Source organism: Oncorhynchus clarkii, chromosome 17 (genome assembly GCF_045791955.1).
Source record: "Oncorhynchus clarkii lewisi isolate Uvic-CL-2024 chromosome 17, UVic_Ocla_1.0, whole genome shotgun sequence".
NCBI lineage: Eukaryota > Metazoa > Chordata > Actinopteri > Salmoniformes > Salmonidae > Oncorhynchus > Oncorhynchus clarkii.
In genome coordinates this window covers 60917770-60937428 of record NC_092163.1, presented here as the reverse complement: position 1 = coordinate 60937428, position 19659 = coordinate 60917770, and the positions used below count along the sequence as shown (strand labels likewise).

The 19659-nt window shown below is 43.2% G+C and overlaps 1 protein-coding gene across 11 annotated transcripts in view; it reads left to right on the top strand.

Annotated features, from left to right (window-relative positions):
• LOC139371215 (membrane-associated guanylate kinase, WW and PDZ domain-containing protein 1-like) overlaps positions 1 to 19659 on the top strand; it is a 173765-nt gene that overhangs the window by 82321 nt on the left and 71785 nt on the right. The window contains exon 1 of one of the 11 annotated variants that reach the window (XM_071111413.1): positions 7621 to 7971. The exons of 9 other annotated variants lie outside the window; for them this stretch is intronic. The gene's annotated coding sequence lies outside the window, so the exon portion shown is untranslated. Of the gene's footprint in view, positions 1 to 7620; positions 7972 to 9713; positions 9733 to 19659 lie in introns of those variants that run through there. One more of the 11 variants, XM_071111414.1, reaches the window with a different exon arrangement.

Genomic DNA, 19659 nt, shown 5'->3' with positions numbered 1-19659 from the left:
TAGGCCATACTATTTATCAAGAGAGTTGTCAGCAATATTTTTTGTAGTTGGCTACTTACCACCACAAACTAATGTTGGCACTAAGACTGCACTCCTGTATAGGACAATGAGCAAACAAGAAAATGCTCACCCAGGGGGTGCACTCCTGGTGGCCGGTGATTTTAATGCAGGAAAACTCAAATCCAGCTTCCCTCATTACCACTGTGCGACTAGAGGTGAAAGAACTCGATCACCTTTACTCCACACACAGATGCATACAAAGTTCTCCCTCGCCCTCCATTTGGTAAATCTTACCATAACTCTGTCCTCCTGATTCCTGCTTACAAGCAAAAACTCAAACCGGAAGTACTAATGCCACGCTCAATACGGAAGTGGTCCGATGAAGCGGATGCTGAGCTAAGGGACTGTTTTGCTAGCACAGAGTGGAATATGTTCCTTGATTCAGCCGATGGCATTGAGGAGTATACCACATCAGCCACCAGCTTCATTAATAAGTGCTGTTAAACAGCCACCACTAACATTGAGTGGCTGCTGCCAACACACTGACACTGACTCAACTCCAGCCACTTTAATAATGGGATTGATGGGAAATGATGTAAATATATCACTAGCCACTTTAAACAATGCTACCTTATATAATGTTACTTACCCTACATTATTCATCTCATAGGCATACGTATATACTGTACTCTATATCATCGAATGTATCCTTATGTAATACATGTATCACTAGCCACTTTAACTATGCCACTTTGTTTACATACTCATCTCATATGTATATACTGTACTCGATACAATCTACTGTATCTGCCTATGCTGCTCTGTACCATCACTCATTCATATATCCTTATGTACATATTCTTTATCCCCTCACACTGTGTACAAGACAGTAGTTTTGGAATTGTTAGTTAGATTACTTGTTGGTTATTACTGCATTGTCGGAACTAGAAGCACAAGCATTTCGCTACACTCGCATTAACATCTGCTAACCATGTGTATGTGACAAATAAAAATTTGATTTGATTTGAAGTGCATTGACAACGTCATCCCCACAGTGACTGGTTGGGATATGTGATATGTACGTATATATCCCAACCAAAAACCAGGGATTAGAAGTAACATCCGCACTGAGCCAAAGGCGAGCTGCCGCTTTCATGGTGCAGGACACTAATCCGGACGCTTATAAGAAATCCCGCTATGCCCTCAGACAAACCATCAAACAGGCAATGCGTCAATATAGGACTAAGATTGAATCATACTACACCGGCTCTGACGCTCGTCAAATGTGGCAGTGCTTGCAAACTATTACGGACTACAATGGGAAGCCTAGCCGTGAGATGCCAAGTGACGTGAGTCTACAAGACGGGCAAAATGCCTTTTATGCTCACTTTGAGGCAAGCAACACTGAAGCATGCATGAGAGCACCAGCTGTTCCGGACGACTGTGTGATCACGCTTTCGGTAGCCAATGTGAGCAAGACCTTTGAAACAGGTCAACATTCACAAGGCTGCAGGGCCAGACAGATTACCAGGACATGTACTTAGAGCTTGCGCGGACCAACTTGCAAGTATCTTAACGGACATGTTCAACCTCTCCCTGATTGAGTCTAATACCTACATGTTTCAAGCAGACCACCATAGTCCATGTGTTCAAGAAAGCGGAGGTAACCTGCCTAAATGACTACTGACCCGTGGCACTCACATCTGTAGACATGAAGTGCTTTGAAAGTCTGGTCATTGCTCACATCAGCACCATCATCCCGGAAACCCTAGACCCACTCCAATTCGCATACCGCCCCAACAGATTCACAGATGACATAATCTCAATCACACTCCACATTGCTCTTTCCCACCTGGACAAAAGGAACACCTTTCTTTCTTCTGAAACTCTTCAGTCTATTCTTGTTCTGAGAACTGAAGGCTTTTCCATGCCTAGAAGGCCAGCATCCCGGAGTCGCCTCTTCACTGTTTATGTTGAGACTGGTATTTTGCGGGTACTATTTAATGAAGCTGCCAGTTGAGAACTTGTGAGGCGTCTGTTTCTCAAAATAGACACTCTAATGTACTTGTCCTTTTGCTCAGTTGTGCACCGGGGCCTCCCACTCCTCTTTCTATCCTGGTTCGAGCCAGTTTGCGCTGTTCTGTTAAGGGAGTAGTACACAGCGTTGTACAAGAGCGTCAGTTTCTTGGCAATTTCTCAAATGGAATAGCCTTCATTTCTCAGAACAAGAACAGACTGACCAGTTTCAGAAGAATGTGCTTTGTTTCTGGCCATTTTGAGCCTGTAATTGAACCCACAAATGCTGATGCTCCAGATATTCAACTAGTCTAAAGAAGCAATTCTACTGGCCTTCTTTAATCAGAACAACAGTTTTCAGCTGTGCTAACATAATTGCAAAAGGGTTTTCTAATGATCAATTAGCGTTTTAAAATGATAAACTTGGATTAGCTAACAAAACGTGCCTTTGGATCACAGGAGTGACGGTTGCTGATAATGGGCCTCTGTAGATATTCCATTAAAAATCAGCCGTTTCCAGCTACAATAGTCATTTAAAATATTAACAATGTCTACACTGTATTTCTGATAAATTTTATGTTATTTTAGTGGACAAAAAAATTGAAATGTCCTTGTTTTTTAAAGAAAAACTAAGTGACTCCAAACTTTTGAACCGTAGTGTATATATTACCTCAACTACCTTGTACCCCTGCAAATTGACTTGGTACCTATACTACTTATATGTACTGTCGTCTTTTATTGTATTGCGTTACGATTTCCTTTTTTTCCAACTCTGCATTGTTGGGAAAGGGATTGTAAGTAAGCATTTCACAGTAAAGTCTACACCTGTTGTGTTTGGCGCATTTGAGAAATACCATTTCGTTTTATTTGGCAGCCACTAAAACATGGCAAACGTCAAAAGGCATAGTACTGGTGGGCAAAACAAATGTCAATGTCCTCCAAGTCATACACAAAGTAGGTTTATTACCTCTTTTTAGCAGTCATCCAAGGGTCTTCAACCATTTCTTGACCAGGGTTCCCCGCCCAGGCAAACTGGCGACCCAGGGACCCCCATCATATGTTAGCAAAAAATGGTGAATAATAATGGCAACAAGAAGTGGCCTTATCAACATTTTCAAATATATAGATTCGGTATATAGATTCATTATTTTGACCTCTCCACCATATAATTGGAAGAGGTAATCCCTTAACATACCTTTCTAGCTAATAGACTAACTCCAAACACATTTTCACTAATAGCAGCTGTTAAGCTGGTTAAACAAAGGCTAGCCATGTGTTGGCAAAAATTAATGTCAAGGAAGCTTACCAGCAGCCATCTCCACTTGCCGTGACTGGTACTCGCGGGTGCTTTTTCAAAGCCTATGTGAGATACACAGTGAGTGTAATTAACTCCACAAATTGTATTCTGTTGTTGCTATCGATATGCATATATTGATATGCATAATAATCGATATGCAAAATAATTTTTTCCACTTTATATAAAAAACTTTATTAAAATAATATATATATATAAAATGGTTTGAGGGATGGGGTGCTTTTGGATGGATGGATCTCGGGCGGAGGGGGGGTGAACAAAGGGCTTTTAATGTCTTTTGAAATGTCATTACGCTGACATCATCACTAGTTTAAGTCAACGAAAGGCATTGTCAAGAGGGATTCAATGAAGGGAGGAGTCTCTGGGGTACATACCCAAACCCCTCCACACTCACCTTCAGCAAACACACACTAACAGGTTGTGTGTGAGGATGTGAATTCATCCTGCTAGTGATTATTTTCCTATGTAGCTTCTGTGTTGAGCATATTTTGTGTGCAAGCATATTTTCAGTGTTCTCAGACCTCTTGTTCTTTTGATGATAAAAGAGATGGACTAACCTAAACTGCTGGCTGATCTAAAGTAAGAGTTTCTCCCTGGGTAAGGTCTCATTTTGAAGCACCGATCCAGCGGGGGTAACATGATTCATGTCTGTCCCCCGAAATAGCAGCTTTCTTGTCTCTCTGTGCAACCTAGGGGATATCTCACATTCCCATAGACACTTCTGCCCTGTTTTCTGAGGAGTTTGCTCTGTCAGGTTGGGTTTGTTGTCTGAACTCCTGTAAACCTAAAGTGCTCCCTCTGCTGTGAAAGTGAGAAAGGTGAGACTGAGGACGTCGAGATTTGAATCTTGTCTTGTTATAATGTTTATAACATCAAAAACATAGCCATTTATTTGTATTGTAATATAGTCAAGGATGTAGCCATTTCCTAAATGAAGTGGCTTTTCTGTAGGCAAACATCTCCCTCATTCCTGGTTATTCAGGGTTTTTATCTGGATCAAAATGGAGCTTCAATGCCATACAACTCTCCTTCCGTGGCCTCCAACTGCTCTTAAATGCAAGTAAAACTAAATGCATGCTATTCAACCGATTGCTGCCCGCACCTGCCTGCCCGTCCAGCATCACTACTCTGGATGGTTCTGACTTAGAATATGTGGACAACTACAAATAACTAGGTGTCTGGCTAGACTGTAAACTCTCCTTCCAGACTCACATTAAGCATCTCCAATCCAAAATGAAATCTAGAATTGGCTTCCTATTTCACAACAAAGCGTCCTTCACTCATGCTGCCAAACATACCCTCGTAAAACTGACCATCCTACCAATTCTCGACTTTGGCGATGTCATTTACAAAATAGACTGCAACACTCTACTCAACAAATTGGATGCGGTCTATCACAGTGCCATCCGTTTTGTCACCAAAGCCCCATATACTACCTACCACTGTGACCTGTATGCTCTCGTTGGCTGGCCCTCGCTTCATACTCGCAGCCAAACCCACTGGCTCCAGGTCATCTACAAGTCTCTGATAGGTAAAGCCCCGCCTTATCTCAGCTCACTGGTCACCGTAGCAGCACCCACCCGTAGCACGCGCTCCAGCAGGGATATCTCACTGGTCACCCCCAAAGCCAATTCTTCTTTTGGCTGCCTTTCCTTCCAGTTCTCTGCTGCCAATGACTGGAACGAACTGCAAAAATCACTGAATCTGGAGACTCATATCTCCGTCACTAGCTTTAAGCACCAGCTGTCAGAGAAACTCACAGATCACTGCACCTGTACATAGCCTCAGCTGTCAGAGAAACTCACAGATCACTGCACCTGTACATAACCCACCTGTAAATAGCCCCACCAACTACCCCATCCCCATACTGTATTTATTTATTTATCTTGCTCCTTTACACCCCAGTGTATCTACTTGCACATTCATCTTCTGCACATCTACCATTCCAGTGTTTAATTGGTATATTGTAGTTACTTCGCCACCATGGCCTATTTATTGCCTTATACCTCCCTTATCCTACCTCATTTGCACAGACTCTATATAGACTTTTTCTAATGTTTTATTGACTGTATGTTTGTTTATTCCATGTGTAACTCTGTGTTGTTGAATGTGTCAAACTACTTTGCTTTATCTTGGCCAGGTCGCAGTTGTAAATGAGAACTTGTTCTCAACTTTCCTACCTGGTTAAATAAAGGGGAAATAAAATAAATAGCTGTTGCGGGGCGTGGCCATTGGCATGGCCAGTGGTTCCGAAAATGATTGAAGCCCTCATGTTGACTGCAGTTATTTGTTTAAAGCTAATTTCCTGCAGTTCTACACATTTTGCCATTTGGTGCAAATAAAATGTTTCATTTTTAAAGTAAATTTCATGCAATTCTGCACATTTTGCCATGAGGCTGAGAGTTTGCAGTTTAAAGCTGACTCAAGCATTATAACAAAATCAAAGTGGGCCCCATACATGACAAAAATACTCCTGAATGCATAATGTTTACGATTTTATATACTCTGACTGTTGAGACTTTTATTTTATCTTAAAAAAAAAAAAATATATATATATATATATGGCCATTATCTTTTCTACATACTTTATCTTGTTTTAGTTATTTAAGTTTACACTGAAAACTTTTTTCCATCCAGAAAATGTATTATTATTATTTAAAAAAATGTCAGTTTGGACAGAAATAATTGTTCATTGGGAGATGCTGTATTGATTGAGTTAGTTGTAGTGTGGTCAGACTTGTATGCCTTAGAGACTAGCCTCGAGGGGTTAAGGAACAGGAACTTGTGGCTGATTCTTTACCCCACGCCCTTTCTCCCATCACCCCTCCTGAAGGCATCAGCATGCTTCAGTTCAGCTGGTGCCTAGCCTAGCTCTACTAGCCGAGCCCGCACACTCCCTTAAAATATTTTCGCTTGCAAAGCGAGAAAAAAGCATCAATAGCACTGTTTGTCCATTTTGAGACACCGTAGCCAGTATACACTTCCTCAAAATAGTCATAATTAAAATAACTCAAGTCTGTCATTAATTTTGACATTTTTGACTAGGGAGACCTTAGTTGTGTAATTTTGCATCTGACTAGGATGTTTGGTGCGGTATTTCTGACGTGAAAAAATGTGCATAAGGATGAGTCGTCTCACGCAGGAGTTGTCTCTCCCTACTGTTCACCAGTCGCGGACGAGGGGGCGGAGACTTTGGCTAATGACTTCGGCTTGCCTCGAGAGAAAATAATGTGTTTTTGCCGAAAAGCTGAAAAAAACCTTGCCGAAGTCCAAAACAAACAAAAACGTCATGTCATCATAATATATGCACAAACTGTTCCGAACTGTTTCGGCTGGGATAGATGCCATGACTCCCCACATGCGACTGACTACATGTGCACACTGGAATTGAAGCAAAACAGTGTCAACATACATTCAGTATACCAAACATTAGGAACACCTGCCTAATATTGCCTAATATTAATTGCTCCTCCGAATTGCTCAATTCGTAGGGGCATGGACTCTACAAGGTGTCGAAAGCGTTCCACAGGGATGCTGGCCCATGTTGATTCCAATGCTTCCCACAGTTGTCAAGTTAGCTGGGGGGTGAACCATTCTTGATGCACAGGGGAATCTGTTGAGCGTGAAAAACCCAGCAGTGTTGCATTCCTTGACACACTCAAACCGATGCACCTGGCACCTACTACCATACCCCGTTCAAAGGCAGTTAAATCTTTTGTCTTACCAATTAACCATCTGAATGGCACACACACAATCCAAAGCTTAAGAATCCTTCTTTATCCTCTCCTCCCCTTCATCTACACTGATTGAAGTGGATTTAATATGGGGGATCATAGCTTTCACCTGGATTCCCCTGGCCGGTCTATGGTATGGAAGGAGCTGTGTTTTGTATACTCAGTGTATATTCATGCACCCACACTCTACATGCCACATCTCATTCAGTCCCTAATCTAAGCCTATTCCACCCCATCCCCAGCCTTTTGTCCAGACCTAGCCCCATCCTTCTAGCCTGAGCAGCCCAGCCCCAGTAGACCAGCTCCGTACATCCCTGCCCCGTGCTTGCCTTTGGTAGTGTTGATTGCGGGGGTCACATGATGCGTGGGGATGGGCTCCTTTGCTGGGACTGCCTTGTTTGTCAGAACAGAGGAACCATGTGTGACAACGTCTGTGTGTGATAGAGAGATATATAGGCTACGGAGGGGAGGGGAGGGGAGGAGAGAGAAAAAAGGGAGGGGGAGCGAGGGCAAGCGAGACCGAGTGAGAGAGCGAGAGACTGAGAGGAGGTGGGTAGGTGCATGTGGGAGACTGGAGACGTTGGTTTGGTTCAGTCAGACAGAAGCAGAGCGGAGGAGCACAGCACTGTAAGTGTTTGTGTGTGTGAGAGTATATCTCACATTGGCTGAGCCTGGATTCTCAGCCTGGCAGGAACAGGAAAACCAATCGGACAGAGGGACAGACCGACAGATATCGACAGCGAATCACAGACAGACGGTGGGAGGAAGTCGCTTGGATGTGAGCGTCTGATGCGCTCCCTGTGGATAAAGAGCTATCTGTTTTGTGTTTTTTTTCATCCTACCTGACTGGATTCTCTGCTGTGTGTCGTGTAGCCCTGGACTAGCTGAGGAAATCACAGCTCAGAGGTATTTGCTCACTATTTGGCTTTGGCTTCAAGGATTTAATGGTTGGGGTGGGAAATAAGGAATGGAGAGATAAAGAGAGTGTGGTAGTGGGGGGGATTGCTGTTCATCAGGCGGAACATATCAGTATATGAGACAGAGGCAGATCGCTGGCAGACATGTCAGCTGATGTGTTTTGGTCAAACGGAAGCTGTCTGTGTCTTGTGCGTGTGTGTCTGGCGGAGACAGCAGTGCTCTGTGATGGGGGCTCTATTATTAAGCTGTGATCTGTTGACATGCCTGCACCAGAGCTGGCTAGCAGCAGGGTTTCCAGGATACTAGTTTACCCCCTCTCCTCTTCTCCTGTCCCCCTCGCTGTCTCCCTCTCTCTCTTTCCCTTTCTCTCTCCCTCGATCCATCTCTCCGTCTGCTCCTCCCCTCCACCCCCTGGCGCTCTCTCGCCATCCCTCTGTAAATTGATTGTTTTAAAGCCTTTCTCTCTCTTACCCTCTGCCGTCGTGCTAGCCTTCGGTGAAGGAGCTTTTACTAGCTGAAAAAAATACCCATCTTGGTTGCGGTATTTTAGGCAGGTTTCTGGGTAATTTAGTCTCAGTGACCCTCAGATTTTTCTTATTTTAATCCCGCCTCCCTGATGCTTCCCCCTCTGTTCAAATAATTTAGTGCTGAAAACAGAGGCTTTGCAGAGGAAAATGGAGCATGTCACAGGTTGAGGGAAAGGCCTGTTTTGATCTCATTCTGTGTGTGTGTGTGTGTGTTCCTGTCTCTCTCTCCTCACCATGAGCCTCTTTCAGCCAGCATTGTGAAAACAACAGCCTCTCCATAAAACCTCTCTAATCAATGTTGCCAATCAATCAAAAGCCATAACAAAGCCTGTCGACCTCTTCCTCCTAAAATGGGGGTGGGGGGAGTCTGTTCAGTCCAGTGGTGCCTGGGCTCGGAATGCGACCCCTGACCCGCAAGGGAATATGTGGAGAGGAAAATGCTGGAAAGGACGGCCTGTGTGCTATGGATTAACCCATTGGTGGGGCAGATGGTTGTGTTCCTCATGGAATTGGGAGCACGGGCACTGAACCCAGTCTTCACCCATCCCTGTGACCCCTTCCCCTGCGTGCACACACCAACACGCCAGCTAGATCAGGCCAAGATGGAGGCCATGATGGAGGTGCATGCTTATGCTACTGTACTGAGAATATGCTAGCCGCCTCTTTGTTTGCTGTCTGGAAAACCTGCATGAAAACATGCCTCAGTCAGTAATGCGAAACAGACTAGTGTGGTATCAGAAATGCTACTCAAATAGCCAAGTGTACAATTGTCAGTGGGTGATATATTTGTTTTGTTTGCTGAAGATTAGATTGTGTTACATTATGTATCTGTGTGTGGAGGGGAGAAGAGGACTTCTGTTCCTCTCCTTCGACATTGACGGGTTAAAGCAGCAGATGTTTGGGTGAGGTCGCTGGTTTGAGACAATATGTCAGAACCTTCAAGACTGTAGACAGGCAGACGGACAGGCAGACGGACATATAGACAGAAGGAAACCCAAAAGGAATTCAGACGGTGCACATCTTCTTTCATGGAAGTCAACATCGGCAAGGCAACTTTGTACCAAATCAAGTGGCGTTGCTGCTATTGCGCTGAAACACAAACTCAGAATTGTAGCTTGACGGGAATATGGTGAATCTTAAATTCATTTCCTGTCTCCCGTCATGTTCTTCTTGCCATGGACAGAAGCATCACTATGCAGTTGACTTAACAGGTCTTCTGTAGGTAAGTACCCCTCTGTTCGCTCTCATTTTAGACCATTCATCTCTGGAAGAGAGATGTTAGTGTGCACAGCACATAGACACAGTGTCTCACCGATTCACCTCTCTCTCCCCTCTCACGTCAGACGTGCACTGACTACAGACTGAGAATAGAGACACTCACACCAACCCACGCTATGCTGTTTAAGGCAGAATACCCTGACCAACATCCATACAAGTTTATACTGTTTAGTAGATCCATTGTGCTGCAGTGCAGGACTACTATATATAGTATAGGGTTGATGATGGCTTATCAGGAAAATACCTGTTGTAAACATACAGTTGAAGTCGGAAGTTTACATATACTTAGGTTGGAGTCATTAAAACTTGTTTTTCAACCACTCCATGCATTTTTTGTTAACAAACTATAGTTCAAATCAAATTTTATTTGTCACATACACATGGTTAGCAGATGTTAATGCGAGCGTAGCGAAATGCTTGTGCTTCTAGTTCCGACAATGCAGTAATAACCAACGAGTAATCTAACCTAACAATTCCACAACTACTACCTTATACACACAAGTGTAAAGGGATAAAGAATATGTACATAAAGATATATGAATGAGTGATGGTACAGAACGGCATAGGCAAGATGCAGTAGATGGTATAGAGTACAGTTTATACATATGAGATGAGTAATGTAGGGTATATAAACAAAGTGGCATAGTTTTAAAGTGGCTAGTGATACATGTTTTACATAAAGATGGCAAGATGCAGTAGATGATATAGAGTACAGTATATACATATGAGATGAGTAATGTAGGGTATGTAAACATTATATTAAGTAGCATTGTTTAAAGTGGCTAGTGATACATTTTTACATCAATTCCCATAAATGTATATTATTAAAGTGGCTGGAGTTGAGTCAGTATGTTGGCAGCAGCCACTCAATGTTAGTGGGGGCTGTTTAACAGTCTGATGGCCTTGAGATAGAAGCTGTTTTTCAGTCTCTCGGTCCCTGCTTTGATGCACCTGTACCGACCTCGCCTTCTGAATGATAGCGGGGTGAACAGGCAGTGGCTTGGGTGGTTGTTGTCCTTGATGATCTTTATGGCCTACCTGTGACATCGGGTGGTGTAGGTGTCCTGGAGGGCAGGTAGTTTGCCCCCGGTGATGCGTTGTGCAGACCTCACTACCCTCTGGAGAGCCTTACGGTTGTGGGCGGAGCAGTTGCCGTACCAGGCGGTGATGCAGCTCAACAGGATGCTCTCGATCGTGCATCTGTAGAAGTTTGTGAGTGCTTTTGATGACAAGCCAAATTTCTTCAGCCTCCTGAGGTTGAAGAGGCGCTGCTGCGCCTTCTTCACAACGCTGTCTGTGTGGGTGAACCAATTCAGTTTGTCCGTGATGTGTACGCCGAGGAACTCAAAACGTACTACCCTCTCCACTACTGTCCTGTCGATGTGGATAGGGGGGTGCTCCCTCTGCTGTTTCCTGAAGTCCACAATCATCTCCTTTGTTTAGTTGACGTTGAGTGTGAGGTTATTTTTCTGACACCACACTCCGAGGGCCCTCACCTCCTCCCTGTAGGCCGTCTCGTCGTTGTTGGTAATCAAGCCTACCACTGTAGTGTCGTCCGCAAACTTGATGATTGCGTTGGAGGTGTGCATGGCCACGCAGTCGTGGGTGAACAGAGAGCACAGGAGAGGGCTCCAGATCCCCAGATCACCCGGGGGCGGCCCGTCAGGAAGTCCAGTTGCACAGAGCTGTAGTCGATGAACAGCATTCTCACATAGGTATTCCTCTTGTCCAGATGTGTTAGGGCAGTGTGCAGTGTGGTTTCGATTGCGTCTTCTGTGGACCTATTGGGGTGGTAAGCAAATTGGAGTGGGTCTAGGGTGTCAGGTAGGGTGGAGGTGATATGGTCCTTGACTAGTCTCTCAAAGCACTTCATGATGACGGAAGTGAGTGCTACGGGGCGGTAGTCGTTTAGCTCAGTTACCTTAGCTTTCTTGGGAACAGGAACAATGGTGGCCCTCTTGAAGCATGTGGGAACAGCAGACTGGGATAAGGATTGAATGAATATGTCTGTAAACACACCAGCTCTGAGGACACGGCTGAGGATGCCGTCTGGGGATGCCGGCTGGGGATGCCGTCTGGGCCTGCAGACCTCTGGTCTGATGAAACAAGAATAGAACTGTTTGGCCATAATGATCATCGATATGTTTGGAGGAAAAGGGGAGGCTTGCAAGCTGAAGAACACCATCCCATCCGTGAAGCACGGTGGTGGCAGCATCATGTTGTGGGGGTGCTTTGCTGCAGGAGGGACTGGTGCAGTTCACAAAATAGATGGCTTCATGAGGATGGAAAATTATGTAGATAGTCAGGAAGTTAAAGCTTGGTCGCAAATGGATCTTACAAATAGACAATGACCTTAAGGACAACAAAGTCTAGGTATTGGAGTGGCCATCACAATGCCCTGACCTCAATCCTATAGAACATTTTTGGGCAGAACTGAAAAAGCGTGTGCGAGCAAGGAGGCCTTCAAAACTGACTGTTACACCAGCTCTGTCAGGAGGAATGGCCCAAAATTCACCCAACTTATTGTGGGAAGCTTGTGGAAGGCTACCTGAAATGTTTTCACCCAAGTTAAACATTTTAAAGGTAATGTTATTAAATACTAATTGAGTGTATGTAAACTTCTGACCCACTGGGAATGTGATGAAAGAAATATAAGCTGAAATAAATCATTCTCTCTACTATTATTCTGACATTTCACATTCTTAAAATGAAGTGGTGATCCTAACCGACCTAAGACAAGGACTTTTTACTACGATTAAATGTCAGGAATTGTGAAACTGAGTTTAAATGTATTTGGCTAAGGTGTATGTAAACTTCCGACTTCAACTGTATGTGTGCATACACAGTCGTAGTCATCTGTTTATGATCATTGAGAATGACCACACAACAAACAAACCTTGTTCTACAGAGTTGCTTAGTAATCAGTGGTTGAATAGAAGCAACTGACTCATTCCCTGAATCCCAGCTATAGGACACTAATTATAGGCTTGCCTTGGCTCCAATACTATTTTGTCATTTTAATTGTTCCACATCAGTGATTTGCATCATTGTTTCTTCAGAAGTGCTCTCTTAATGAATTATATAATGTTTTGGGGTAGTCTTGGGGCTTTGACATTTTAGAGACACATGGATGCAGTTTGGGGTTTTGGCAGGAGAGGGATATGTGTTGACCAAAATGTAAAAACAGCAATAGACTCAGGCAGCCTCATAGCCCGCTGTCCAATTTGAGGTCACATTAGCATAAAGTGTGTGACTGGAGAATGGACTACACTGCAGTCGACTTAGTGTGCTGGTTTATTATATCAATGTCCACTATTAGAGTAGATGGGGACAATAGAGGGATGAGAGAGGGAAAAATGCAGATATGGGGAGAGAGACGTGAAGAAGGAAGGAGGAGGGATGTTGAGATTACAGAGAAAGAAATAGATAGAAGATGGATATGGAATGAAAGTAGAGAGAGATGGCCACAGAAGGAAAGGAGAGAGAAGCTGAGAGAGAAATAGATGGAGAGAAGAAGAGGGGAAGATAGGAGAGGGAGAGAGAACCACAAGCCTCCAGTGATATCCACTGGGTCACGCTCATGAAAAATGTAATCAAGCTTTGCAGATAACAGCTTCCTTCTAGCTCGGCACAAACATCTATATCTGCACAAATGAATTTTCTCAAACGCAATGATCTATTCTATGGCTTTTACATTGTAACAAACAAAATACTCATTTCTGAGTGCTGTATGTAATTATAAACTACAATTCTAGCGAGTCTCGCCATTCGCAAGGGCTGTCTTTGTTTCCTCTTTAGCCAAGAACTAGTTTAATACACTCTTTCAAATAACGTCTGTCCTGAAAGACTGGAATGCCAGAACACCAGCAGAATAAGAATAGCATTCCCTATTATTAGAATAATTATAATAATGAATCATTGCCAAACAGATTTACGATGGCCTACTTTTCACCATTGCACATATTGGAACATTATCATGGATATCACGTTGTCTTTTTCTCCAACGTCTGGTTAATAATAAGTCATACACGATGACCATTTTCTATCTTCATCTCGACCGGCAATAATGAGCTCTGTTTGTATCTTAACACCAGACCGTAGTACTGTCTTGGACAGAATGTGGATTTGAAGTTGTTTGCAGGCTATTTACCCGCCCTTAAATACATATTGGTAATCCTAGCTGTGTTCTGTGTCCACTAACATGGTCCTGGCTTCATGGCCTGGGCTGTCTGCTAGTTAGCGTTTTCCATTTGAATGCTGCAGGCTATAGTTTTAGAAGCAGAAGGACCAAACAACTGCGAAATAGCCCTAGCCTGTATCTAAATAGGAATGATCACATCCAATCACATTTTATTGGTCACATACACATGGTTGGCAGATGAACTTCTTGCTCCTACTTGAGAGGCAGACGTCTCAAGTAGGCACCTGGAAATGCAAATGCGCTACGCTAAATGCTAAATGTACTCGTTAAAACTCAAACGTTCATTAAAATACACATGCAGGGTATTGAATTAAAGCTACACTCGTTGTGAATCTAGCCAACAAGTCAGATTTTTAAAATGCTTTTCGGCGAAAGCATGAGAAGCTATTATCTGATAGCATGCAACACCCCAAAATGCCTGAAGGTGAAGTAAAAAAAAGAATTAGCGTAGCCGGCGCTACACAAAAACGCAGAAATAAAATATAAAACATTCATTACCTTTGATGATATTCTTTGTTGGCACTCCTATATGTCCCATAAACATCACAAATTGGTCTTTTTCCCGATTAAATCCGTCCATGAATGCCCAAAATATCCATTTGTATAGCCTGTCTGCTTCACGAAAAAAGCTCTCTTCCAACACGCAACGTCATGTTTAAAAATTATATAAGTTGCCTATATTCTTTGACAAAACACTTCAACCTACTTTTATAACCCAACTTTAGGTATTTGTAAACGTTAATAAGCGATCAAATTGATCACTGGGCGATCTGTATTCAATAGCAGCTACACAAGAAAACAGTGTCCATTTTTCAATCTTCCAAAATCGATTGAGGTAGGCTGGATGGAATCACGGATCTATTGGTAATGTCTCAAAGGATTTTTGTCAATGAAAATGACGTTTTTGATGAAGCTGTAGGAATTGCATCCGTCTCCATATTAAATTTGGTTTCCTTTAAATAATCCATGAAAGGGGTGCATGGATACTTTTTTCAGATTTCAGTGACCAGTTTTTCTTGCGCTTTTCGATGAAACACACGCTCTGTTATAGTCACAGCCGTGATTTAACCAGTTTTAGAAACTTCAGAGTGTTTTCTATCCACACATACTAATCATATGCATATACTATATTCCTGGCATGAGTAGCAGGACGCTGAAATGTTGCGCGATTTTTAACAGAATGTTCGAAAAAGGAGGGGGTAGGATAAAGAGGTTAATGCTTGTGCTTCTTGTTAGCGAAATGCTTGTGCTTCTAGTTCCGACAGTGCAGTAATATCTAATAAGTAATCTAACAATTTCCCAACAACTACCTAATACACACAAATCTCAAGGAGTGAATGAGAATATGTTATCTTTGCCTTCTTGGGTACATGAACAATGGGCGCCATCTTGAAGCATGGACAACAGACTGGGATAGGGAGCGATTGAAAATATCCGTAAACACACCAGCCAGGTGGTCTGCGCATGCTCTGAGGACACGGCTAGGGATGCCGTCTGGGCCAGCAGCCTAACGAGGGTTAACACATTTAAATGTTTTACTCACATCAGCCATGGAGAAGGAGAGGGGGTGGGCGCAGACCTTGTTAGTTGGCCACGACGGTGGCACTGTATTATCCTCAAAGGCGGGCAAGGAAGGTGTTAGGTTTGTCTGGAAGCGTGACGTCAGTGTCCGTGACGTGGCTGGTTTTCTTTTAGTATGCCGTGATTTCCTGTAGACCCTGCCACATACTTCTTGTGTCTGAGCCGTTAAATTGCGACTCCACCTTGTCCCTGTACCGGCATTTTGCTTGTTTGATTGCCTTGCGGAGGGAATAACTACACTGTTTATATTCAGCCATTTTCCCAGACTGTTTTCCACGGTTTCTGGTTAGGGTAGGTTTTAGTAGTCACAGTGGGTAAAATATCTCCAATGCACATCTTTTTGAACTCACTCACCAAGTCAGCGTATAGGTCGATGTTATTCTCTGAGGCTGATCGGAACATATTCCAGTCCGCGTGATCAAAACAATCTTGAAGCGTGGCTTCCGATTGGTCAGACCAGCATTGAATTGTTCTCGTCACTGGTACATCCTGTTTGAGTTACTGCCTATTAGACGGTAAGAGCAAGATGGCGTCATGGTCAGATTTGCCAAAGGGAGGGCGGGAAGGGCTTTGTATGAATCGTGGAAGTTAGATTGGCGGTGATTGAGTGTATGACCCATGCGCATAGTGCAATCAATATTCTGATAGAATTTAGGTAGCCTTGTTCTCAAATTTGCTTTGTTAAAATCCCCAGCTACAATAAATATCCAGTGAAGTTCCTTGAGGGCCATCTTGGTGTCTTCTTGAGGGGGAATGTACACAGCTGTGACTATAACTGACGAGAATACTCTTGGTAGGTAAAATGACTGCATTTGATTGTAAGGAATTCTAGGTCGGGTGAGCAGAAGGACTTGAGTTCCTGTATGTTGTTATGATTACACCGTGAGTCATTGATCATGAAGCATACACCCCCACCTTTCCTCTTCCCAGAGAAGTGTTTTTCGGGCGCGATGCATGGAGAAGCCCGATTGCTGATACAATTCCGACAATATATCGGAGAGAGCCATGTTTCCGTGAAACAGAGAATGTTACAATCTCTGATGTCCCTCTGGAAGGTAACCCTTGTCTCGAATTTAGTCTACCTTGTTGTCAAGAGACTGGACATTGGCGAGTAGTATACTCGGGGGTGGTGGGTGATGTGCACGTCTAAAGTGCCTGACCAGGAGGTTGCTCCGTCTGCCCCTTCTTCGCCATTGTTTTGGGACTGCTTCTGGGATTATATCCATAGTCCTGCGTGGTGGTCCAAACAGAGGATCCGCTTCGGGAAAGTCGTATTCCTGGTCGTAATGTTGGTAAATTGACGTTGCTTTTATATCCAATAGTTCTTCCCAGCTGTATGTAATAAGAATTTCCTGGGGTAACAATATAAGAAATAGTACATAAAAAAAACTAAATACTGCATAGTTTCCTAAGAACTTGAAGCGAGGCGACCATCTCTGTCGGCGTCATCTTGCAATGAGTATTGGAAAGTGGGCATGAATGACTCTTCTTTGTTTTGTTTCAACAATATAATTGAAATAAATTTAGTCAAATGATGAGAAATTGGCAGGGACATGAGGGGCAGGTGACGTCTAATAACATCTTCCATCAACAAGTGCAATGTGGATTAGCAGCAATGTCTGCACTGTTTCTATAGGCCTTCAACAGGAGAACTGATCTGGTTGAATACATACATAAGTAATGTTCTATATTCGGGCAGTGTGTTTGAATAAAGGGAGAAAACCTGTCTGTATCAGGTCAGGAGTGTTACTATCACATGCTGGATAAACAAGTGTTCTGAACTTGACAAGGGCAGTATAGTCTGTATTGATACCTGTAGCATAGTGGCTGGATTACACATGACGAGATGTGTATATGTTGTGTGGACATGAAACACCTGCTCAGGCCTTGGTTGCTGTGCCTGGGTTTTGACTGTTATGAGTACTAAAGCTTTACTGTATGCAGTTACAGGACAAACTAGGAGCAGTAAGTAGGGAGTTGTCACCTGGAAGTAAGGAATCTCTTTAGCTACTCTGTTATGTCTGGAACAAGATTACACCTAGTTTAACCATAATCCACAGAGGGGGAGACAAATGCAAATAACATATTTCAATTTAGTAAGACAGTCAGTCATAAATTGATTTCTCATGTCAAATATTTCACCTGCTTGGTTTTAGTTTGTCCAGTACAAAACACAAGTACAAAGTGCAAAACTCTTAAGATAAATCAAGTACCCCAAATACAAACAGGTCTGCTGGGAAGGACAGAAGAGTAGTTGGATATGTCCTTACAACATATGTATTTGTGTAAAGTAAATGGATATTGTTTTGCAGGTAGTAGAGGAGGTACCACAAACACCATGGAGCGGACAGGTAACACCTATGTTTGATGTCCGCACACTCTCATACTCTCTCTCACGCTCAGACACACACACACACACACACACACACACTCATACTCTCTCTCACACACACACACACACACACACACACTCATACTCTCTCTCTCACACACACACACACACACACTCATACTCTCTCTCACACACACACACACACACACACACACACACTCATACTCTCTCTCACACACACACACACACACACACACACACACACACACACACACACACACACACACACACACACACACACACACACACACTCTGTCCTTCCCATATCATTCCCACTCTAGTGATTAATTACATCTAGCCTGGTGTCTTCAGTGTGTAAACACTGCTGCTTTCCACCTATTTTATTTTAGCATGTAACTCCCCTCCCCTCTGGGTCTTGAAAGAGCTTTACAGTCAAATAATCACGTCTCCTTCCTGTCAGGGAGTAGCAGGGAGATCTCGCCGCAATCTTCCTCCAGAGGGCTGCACAGCCCTGGGGTGAGAGGGAGGTCGTCCTCCTAGTTTGTCCTGTGAACACTGGAAGTCAGCAAATATGGCTGTGACCTGGGCTCTGGAGCACAGCACACAGAGAGAGCTGTGGGCTATTCCACTGTAACGGAAATTGTTGTGGGCAATTCCACGGTACTTTAAATGTATGCCACATTAAAAACATTGATTTCAGTTGAACAAATAAAACTACTTTTAACAATTTACACTTAATATTTTTACAAAATTACAGTTGCTGGAAGAACAGTGCAGATGCAAAGTTTGTAACAGAATTTCAGTAAAATATCCCTCAGTGTGTGTCCACTTTTTCCAAAAACTCTTAAATATCTGCTCCGAATTAAGATTCAACGATGTCTGCAGAAAGAAAGTGGTGTCAGCTATGACATGAGGCATTGAAATCTATTTTGGTTATTGAACTACCGTAAGTGAAGTAGATTTACTCCCGGTAACGGAATTGCGGTAACGTAAGGAGGAAGATTATTTAGGATACTGTTTGAAGAGGTAGGGACACTGCTGTCCTAGCTTCCTGTAGAGTTGGGAGGGCCAACAGACCTGAGGTGGCCGAACGGAGTGATCATGTTGTGATGTAAGGGTTTCAGCATAGCCTGAAGGTAGGGAGGGGCAGTTCATCTTGCTGTTCTGTAGGTAAGCACTATGGTCTTGTACTGGAAGCCAGTGGAGTGTGCGGAGGAGCAGGGTGACATAAGAGAACCTAGGAAGGTTGAAAACCAGGTGGGCTGTAGCGTTCTGGATAAGTTGCAGGGGTTTGATGGCACAAGTTGCAAGTCCAGCCAACAGTGAGTTGCAGTAGTCCAGGCAGGAGAAGACAAGTGCCTGGATTAGGACCTACGACGCTTGTACAATACTCGACTTTTCTTTAATGTGCTGTGCTGTACTGTCCAAACTTGTGAACCCAACTGTGGTTTGTGACTACTATGATTTCCCATTGTAGCCAATTCAATTGCAAAAATGTTGTTTAGCGATTTCTTTTCTGGAAATTCCGTTACCAATTTTAATAAAAACATTTAAAAAATGTATACCAGTAAAAATACTAGAACTAATTGATAGGTCTACCTTTACTTGTTACTCCTGTGAACTTTCATTATCCTCCCTCCTCATGAGGGAGAGAAATTAGAATATATCTTATAAAGATATGTGGGATTTTGGCAATGTAATTTCAAAGGCAATGTTTCTTAAATTTAAAAACTAAA